The sequence below is a fragment of the Peromyscus maniculatus genome, chromosome 9, assembly GCF_049852395.1.
Source record: "Peromyscus maniculatus bairdii isolate BWxNUB_F1_BW_parent chromosome 9, HU_Pman_BW_mat_3.1, whole genome shotgun sequence".
In the NCBI taxonomy this organism is placed as follows: Eukaryota; Metazoa; Chordata; class Mammalia; order Rodentia; family Cricetidae; genus Peromyscus; species Peromyscus maniculatus.
In genome coordinates, this window is record NC_134860.1 from 51,932,988 (window position 1) to 51,941,403 (window position 8,416).

At 45.6% G+C, this 8,416-nt stretch overlaps 1 long non-coding RNA gene across 3 annotated transcripts; it reads left to right on the plus strand.

The window, feature by feature from the left end:
- Window positions 1–1,827: 1,827 nt before the first annotated feature.
- Window positions 1,828–8,079, plus strand: LOC143267377 (uncharacterized). 3 transcript variants are annotated; one of them, XR_013042389.1, is made up of 4 exons: window positions 1,828–1,990; window positions 2,701–2,788; window positions 4,464–4,537; window positions 6,168–8,079. It is a non-coding gene; the product is annotated as an uncharacterized LOC143267377 (long non-coding RNA). The 3 variants fall into 3 exon arrangements; XR_013042388.1 differs by having other exon boundaries at window positions 4,464–8,079; XR_013042390.1 differs by having other exon boundaries at window positions 2,716–2,788; window positions 4,464–8,079.
- The last annotated feature ends 337 nt before the right edge of the window (window positions 8,080–8,416 follow it).

Sequence of the window (8,416 nt, forward strand, 5' to 3'; positions counted from 1 at the left end):
TTTGAAAATTAAATCCTAAAAATTTAAAGCTAACCCTTTCTTATCCCCACTTCACTAAAAGCGTGCTCAAGACAGGGTCATCTTCTTCAGGCGGGCGCCCTGCTGTGCCAGCTTTCTTCCTGCTGGCTGTTGTTATTGCATTCCCTTTTGCTGTGTGCAGAGAGAACAAGTCCCCTCTGTATTTACTGCCCATGTGGTGGGGCCCCAGAGTGTGTAGCCGGGAGATACCCACAAGGTGGTCAGCAGGAGGCCATAGCAGGGAGATGCTCATGTGGCGAGTGTGTTGGGTCCGGGGTCCCGCAATAATGGGGGACAAACCACCAAAGTCTATTAAACCAGAAGCAGAGTTTATTAAAAAAAAAAAAAAAAGTTAGAATAGAAATATCACCGCGGGGCACAAAAGCTTGTCAGTGAGTGAGACCACAGCCAGTTTTCAGGATTCTGAGGCTGTGGCAGCTGGAGGGGACTATGAGCCCCTTTTTATAGTAAGGGGTAAGCATGAGACATAGACAAAGGAATTTTTACAATTTTGAAGTTAAACTTTTAGAGACAAGTTGTTTTAGGTTTTTACAATTTTCCATGAACAAGGTTTTAGGGAGTTTTATCTAAACAATATTTGTATATCCTGCAGCCTTTCCTGACTCAGTTAACTGATGTTTGCCCAAACCTGCAACTTCTCCTGCAGCTGGGTTCCCATGGGCGGGGGGTGGGGGGGATAGGAAACAATACAAGGCAGCTTGTCACGTAGAACTCATATTAAAAGTTAACTTTGGTTTCGGTAGTGAGTGGTAGGGGGTTATCAAAGAATAGCTAACCCCAGGGCTGCTAAAAGAAAACTGACATTTGGGTTGTTGACAGAGCTGCCCATCGTGAAACAGGGAGGGGCCCAGTTAAAAGTTAATCCCTTTCTGCTAGCCAAGCTGATGGCTGTCACTTTCCATTCCTTAAGTTTATTCCTTTATTCCTATCTTATTCCAGCGTCCACCTGCTATGGTGTGTTAACTGGCACTTCAGCCATTGTCCTGGGTTCCTGGAACCTACTACCTACTTTATGTTTTAAACTTCTGTTTTATTTCTGTCAAAACAACGACAACATTTTAACACATGGGTGCACTCATTCAGCTTCTTCCCCAGGGGCTGAGAACTCCACCTCTGCTTTAACACACGGAATCATTTGGAGAGGAAATTCCAACTAAAACCCATTCCCGTCCTCTCTTCCTAGAGAGCCGGAGCAGGAGCCCGGGACTTCAGAGTGGCCTCTCTCATCCCACTGTCCACTGTTGTCCCACATGAAGTCCCCAAAAGGAGGAGAAAAGAAAACTGGCCACTGAAAAACACATGAAGACATTAACCTGGGCTCTCTCAATTCCATAAATAATATCCAAAGGCTGGGGACATAGCTCAGTGGTAGAGCACCTACCTGACATGTTCAAAGCCCTGGGTTCAATCCCTAGTCCCCTAGTCCTGAAAGGGTGGGAGGAAAGAGAGAGAGAGAGAGAGAGAGAGAGAGAGAGAGAGAGAGAGAGAGAGAGAGAGAGAGAGAGAGAGAGAGAACCATAAATACTTTGTGAAGTTCCCAGGCACATAGGCCTCACCTATATTGAAGGTTCTACTGATTGGAACCTGTGTGATTCTGGAGAGAGAGCTGAGGTGATCCCGAGACAAGTTCTCTTGGGCCGTCTTGAGTTCTCTTACTGGCTCTTTATTGCTCACCACGCTGTCTAGTAAAACCACTGCCTCTTAGATCAGAGGCCAGTGCTGTGAGCAACCTGAGGAGGTTAGGGCAGCACCAGGAATTCCAGGAATGCAAAAGACCAGAATGTTCTCTCACGCTTGGGGAAGCACGCTTGCCTGAAGGAGATTGTGGCCTTTTGGATTTAAAAGCGTCCCTCCCCTTTTCGCTGGGCTGCAGTCCCAAATCTGACCGCGGGAACTGAGGACAGCCGCAGCTTTAAGGAGAAATCAGCTGATCACAACTTGTGACTCTCAGGTAGGTCCTTTTGGAATGTGTTGGCAGACCACTGGCCCCCACCAACCCAAAAGCTGAGCGTCATCTGACAGCATGTGGGGCCGATACCAGAGGTGCCCGTGCTTTGCCGAGACGCCCACCTGATGTTTCCACGGATGTATTGGAAGAGGCCGTAACAGTCTTTCATTCTGTTGATCTAAAAACATCATGAAACCATTTCCACCTTGGAATCTGTGTTCCCAGGCCAGGGCCATTTAAATCTGACTCAAGAATAAATTAGCTTATTCCTTTTGAGATGAGAGTTGCGCATTACATCAAAAAAATGTCCGGGTGGAAACTTTCTTCTGAGTGAAATGTCCCTGCCCCGAAAGGGTGTAGTGGGGCTCTTTGGAACCTGTTCTCTGGGGCTACTTCCAAGCAAAACCTTTCCTGCCTGATCGGCATTTTCCCCACATTTTCCATGTCATCATTGTGGAATAAGATCCAGTCTGTGGAGCTGAATACCACTCAAAACCAAGGTTACAAATATGTCCTAGGCAGGGCGGTGGTGGCGCACGACTTTAATCCCAGCACTCTGGGAGGCAGAGCCAGGAGGATCTCTGTGAGTTCGAGGCCAGCCTGGTCTACAGAGCGAGTTCCAGGATAGGCTCAAAGCTATACAGAGAAACCCTGTCTCAAAAAACAAAAAATAAAGTCTTAATGTGTTTCCAATTGCCTCTCCTTCCCACCAGATAATTCTCTTTTAGGTCATCTGCCTTCAAAGAAGAAAGGGAAACTGAGTCATTGCTGGAGGAAGACATAATGAGTTTTGTAAAAACGGTGAGAAAGAGGCCTTGGAGGATGAAGCCAAGGTGTCCCACAGTGAGGGAGACACGCTGTGCAGACCGTGGCCAAGGGGGCACCATGGAAAGTCACTCACACCATGCAGATGAGGCACCATGTGGAAAACTGTGGGGGGGGGGACAGGCAGGATCTGAGGAGAGGAGAAGAAAAAGAGAAAGAGAAAAGGAAGGGAGGAGGCACGTGCTACTTCATGGCAAGAGAGGAAGGGGGAGAAGGAGGAGGAGGAGGAGGAGGAGGAGAATAGTTTTCTCTTAAAGAGGACTTTACTAAGATGATGTTGTCAGGGCACTGGGCAGGCCAGAGTCGGGTCTGAATGCTAACAGTGCGATTTGGGGATTTCTTGCTGACCCTCTGTGAATAGTACTGACCAGCACTGAAATGTTGAGATTGGATAGAGAGCATTAGCCATGGCCACACCAGTCAGTAAAGCTCCTCCATTTTGGTTAAATAATGAGAATTCCTGAAACTAAAATAACTTGTTTCTCTAGAGTCTAATGTGAGGGCTAAAGTTATGTTTTAAGTTTAATTTACCGTGCTTAAGAGAGCTACAAAACAAAAATGCTCTGACCTGTAAGCCCCACCTGCCCAAGGACAGATACCTTACTGGTTGCTAGGAGCTGTTCATGTAAGATAACAAGCCATGTGTTTTCACTTCAGTAACCAAGGTTGGTTGCCCCAACTGTACAGGATGTGCTCGATCACATGTAGGCAGGAGATACATAGGCAGGAAGTATGTCAGGATGTGTGCTTGCCCCCATTGGACTAAGGTAGAAAGTACGCACGCATGTAGCCTTGTGGATTTTGCCTTTATAGCACCCGACTAAGGTAATTTGGAGCCATTCTCTGGGAATTCTGGGTATGGACCAGCCCAGTGTCCATCATCTTGGCCAGTATTTAATGAAGCTTTCTTCAAATTTGGCTCAAAAAATGTGGTAGTATCTTATTCTCAACCCGCAGGATTAACACTAACCCTCTTGAGCCCTATCGACCCCCAGTGACTCCAGGGGATGGCTGACACGAAGGATGTTCATAAATCACTTGACAAGCATTACCTCACCTCTCACCTCATTTCCCAGCTACTCCTAGCAATGGCCAAGCATGGACCAGGAAAGGAAACTTCTCAGCCCCTTTCTCCCTTCCTCTTTCCTGCCCCAAAGTTACCCCAGCCTGTAAGCAGCCAACGGATGAGCTCTGGGGTTCTTACTCTGGAGACCCCCTTGGGTCTTTTCCTTAATAAAGCCCATGTTGTTATTAAGTCACTCATTCCCTGGTCTGCCCTTCCTTCTCTCTGACCCGATAGAGGAAAGGCCATTAAAAGATGACAAGAAAGGGGAACCAGTCCCCAGTTGTGGAATATTAACAAGCATGGTCTGGGAATCCCAAACTGGGAGCTCCCGGACACTGTAAGCTGACACCTCAAAGCTAGAGCGCCACCCCATCCTGTGACCCAAAGCTTAGACCAAGAGTGCCTTTATTTGCATGGCAGAGGTTCAAAATGGAGATGGCTATGTACACAGAGGCTTGCATTGACTACCAGAGCAGCACACCGGCCACTCTGGACTTCCCTCCTTAATAGAGCACGAATTACACACCAGGAAACTGCTCACAAGAAACTCACCCGCTCCATGAAAATACTTCTTCCACACAGAAGAAGTACCTGCCCAAGCCTAGCCTACACATGCTATGGGTGATATTGTGTCCATCCTTGTTCTTCTGACTCAGAAGGTAAGTGCATTCTTGCCCACCAACTCCTCTCCTGACTCAAGCTACCATACTATAAGCTGCCTATTCCCTAAAGCACTTTGTGCCATAATGGCCTCCACATTAGCTAACCGGCAAAGCTGTATGTATAAATAAAGGCTAGTGGATTAGAACTTCAGTAACTGGAGAGGTTGGAATGCTACAAGTGCAGAGCCTAATGACAATATCGGAGGCTATCTTTTACTCCCCCTAAATAGCCATTCTTTGTTGCTTAGCTCTGTGTCATGACTAACTGATAAAGCCAAAGCTAGCATCCTGTGACTAGCACATTTAAAATAAATAAATAAATAAAATAAATTAACAAACTCTAGCTCCACCAAAAGTGGCTAATTCTCTCAGATAGTGTCTAAGGCCTATAACAGTCTGATGTTTATAATAGTGAGCTGCTGTAAGCTGCTTACCTGATGTACCTGCCAATATATTTGAAAAGTATCTTAACTCATAACTTTTGTTTTTGGTTTGTTTGTTTGGTTTTTGTTGTTGTTTGTTTTTTTTTTTTTTTCAAGATAGGATTGCTCTGTGTAGCCCTGGCTATCCTGGAACTCACTCTGTAGACCAGGCTGGGCTCAAACTTGGAGATCCCTCTGCCTCTTGCCTCCTAAGTCATGCACCACCACCGTCCGGCAGTTCATAATTCTTTTTGTTGTTATTCTGTTCTGTTGTTATAAAAACTTCATGAAAGTGCTTCCATATAAAATACAGAAATTTGAGCAATCTAAATCTGTGTCCCCAAAACACGCTTAGCTCCAGAATGAACTGGTTTTTTATCCACTTTGAAGTGAGAGTTGTGGGGTTTTTGTCCACACATTCAATCACTCATCAGTTTAAGAACACTGTGTTGCTATGGCCTATGTTAGGAGACAGGTATGATTTGAATGCTCAAGTAGTTCATTTCTACAGAGGCAAGATCACACACACACACATGTAACTGGAGTGCAGCCTGAGCTGAGTCCTGTGGGGCATCGTGACACACACATGCACCTGGAATGGCGTCTGAGCTGAGGGGTATGGTGCCAAAGTGAATGTTCATAGTCAGTAGATCTCAGAATAGCCTGAAGATGAAAAGAAACCAAAAGTTCAACCAGGAGGAAATGCCTGAAGTAAGCATTGAAAGAGAAGCCAGAACAGATAAGCAAAAGAAACCGGGGCCCCTGACTGTGGGAACAGCGCTGGCAAAGGCCAGAGCCTGGAATACGGCGGAAGCTCTCCGAAAGCACCGAGCTGAGAAGAACAAAGCAGACTTCTCATTAGACCCACACCAGCTTCCATCTCCTTCTAAAGGCATAGTGAAATTTTGTTCAGAGATTGTGTGTGAGCTAGGCATCTTTTAACTGGGTGGCTTATAATTAAAGCATTGTCTCTAGTCATTGTTAGGTAGCCTCCCAGAAAAGCAGTTACCCCCATGCTAATGTATAACTCCTTTGTTTTCTGTAAAATAGCCAGCTCTGCTCTACAAAGGAGCTTCATGCCTCTATTCAAGTGGAATGAATACCCCTCTCTGGCTGAATAAGAGAAAATCTTGGGCTTTAATGATCTGTAGACCTTTCTTGGACACACAGAGCCAGGGCACCATGTAACCCTGTTCCTTCTACAGCACAGAGAAAGAAAGCCCACAGCGAGACTGAAGAAGGAGCCAAGGCCTTGCCATCCCTGAGTGAGCACTGCTGGAAGGAGAAAGGGGAAGGCTCCTGAGGCAGAGTGAAAAGACGGAGCATGGAGAGGCAAAGAGGCCCCGATCCCCTGGAGGCTGCTGAAGCCTCACCAGCTAAGAAGCAAGAATCCCAATGATTGACATGTGCTGTCAAGACTGCGGACACAGAATAGGGCTTCTCCGTTTTATGTTAAAATCACAATGAAAAGGCTTACGACCTTAGGGAGGACTCCATTCCTTTCCCAGACATTCCCTAAGACTCTCAAGACCTTAACTTGGTTTTTAGAAAAAGTATCCTACCTTCCTGCATTCCTGTGATAGTTTTAGTTTTAGTTTATCTATTGTAATCCCATCAGAACCCACCCTGTGACCTCATTCAGGTTCCTTAATGACCTTCTGAAAATAACAGTTTCAACCTCACAAAATCCTGTCTATGCAGAAAGCACCACTCCCTTAAAAGGGAAAGAAAGGTGATTCATTCTGAGACCAATATGAGTGACCATGGCCCAGGAATACACAATTTGGTTACCCCAAATCCCATGTCCCCAAGGGATAACTGTTCATGAAGTTTTTATAGTAAAAGGACAAAGAAAGTCTTAAATCAAAAAACTCTTTAAATACATTGGTGGGTACACTGGGTAAGTAGGTTGTAGCCAACAGTGGAAACCTCTGCTATAGGTCTCAGATGTAATCTGGTGACATTCTTAGCTTTTGAGTGGGTGGAAGCCAGGCATCTGTTCGTGCATTCCAAAAGTCTTCGCCAGATAATCACAAGGTTATTAGGTCAGACACAGAGGTGGACAAGGGATGGCTATCAATGGTGCCAAAGATAGCCCAGGATATATTATAATTAAGCTCCAGACTCACAACATCCCATAGTCACTGAGTTCTAATCAGTTCATCAACCTCGTAGAGCACTCAACGCAAAGTTCATCTCCTTTCCAGGAACTTCACACACAGTCCTAGTCATGACCACCGTTTACAGAGCCACCCCACCCCCCTCTGGGAAGGCCACCTATGCTCTCAGGTGTCTTATCTTCTTCCTGCGCATCTTTTTCCTTCTCTTAACCCTTGTGCTTAAGATCTGTATTAGAGATGTCGCTTTATACAGCACAGTTGTGCCCCCACCGTTCTATGCCGCATGTCTGCCTGTTAGCTGAGACTATGTTAATAAAGCTCTTCCCTGAAGGACAATTTGACTCACCAACTCTCTCTCAACCCTTCCCCTCAATAATTCTACATGCCCCACATCTGAGGCTGTCTTACAACTACATGGGACAAACAGCAGTAGATGTGTGACTTTGGCTATGAGACACTTTACCCAGCCCTTCGCTGGGGGAAAGACAAGTTTACCTGCATCGACTCCTTTGCTACAGAGACTGTTAGTTCTTCAAATCCAGGCTTAAGGAAAATGGGGCAGGCATTTCCTCTTAAAGAGCCACCACTTTTTGCATGGATGGGAGTTGAAAGGTGTATTAGTGACTTTCCTGTTGCTGTGATGGAATATATCCTGGCTAAAAGCAACTTGGGGAAGAAGGGGTTTGTTTTGGTTTCCGACTCCAGAGAGATACAGTCACAATGCTTGTGAGAAAACAAGACACAAGTTTTGGACCCCAGTTTCTTCAGAACACAGAACTGTTCTTGGAATGTGCTTTTGTACCCCTCTCAGGTGTAGTAGAGAGAAGTGAGCTTACTTCAGATTATTCTTTACAACTGGCTATTGTTATATGTTCATATGTGACTATGGGAAAACCTGTTTTTGCCACATGAGACTTGTCCTTGTGATTGTACACTTTACTCCGATGACTGTTCTTAACCCTGAGTAGAAATCGTCTGATGCTCTGAATAAAGGTGGCTATAGCATGAGACTTTGGTCTGCCTGATTTATCGGTTCTATTCCCCAGGTCCCATCACCTCTTTCTCAATGACAAGTAACCAAAGCAGGCTATGGAGGAACACTGCTTCCTGACTTGTTTTCCATGACTTGCTCAGCTACCTTTTGTGGTGGTAATCTAATTGTACTGAATTATTATTTTGATTGTATGTTAATAAATAAAGTTGTCTGGGGGTCAGAGCTATTAGAGCCATAGCAAGAGTGTGGCGGTGGTGGCACACGCCTTTAATCCCATAAGATCTCTGTGTGTTCAGGGATATAGTCAGCATTGGAGACATATGCCTTTAAGACCTAGGGG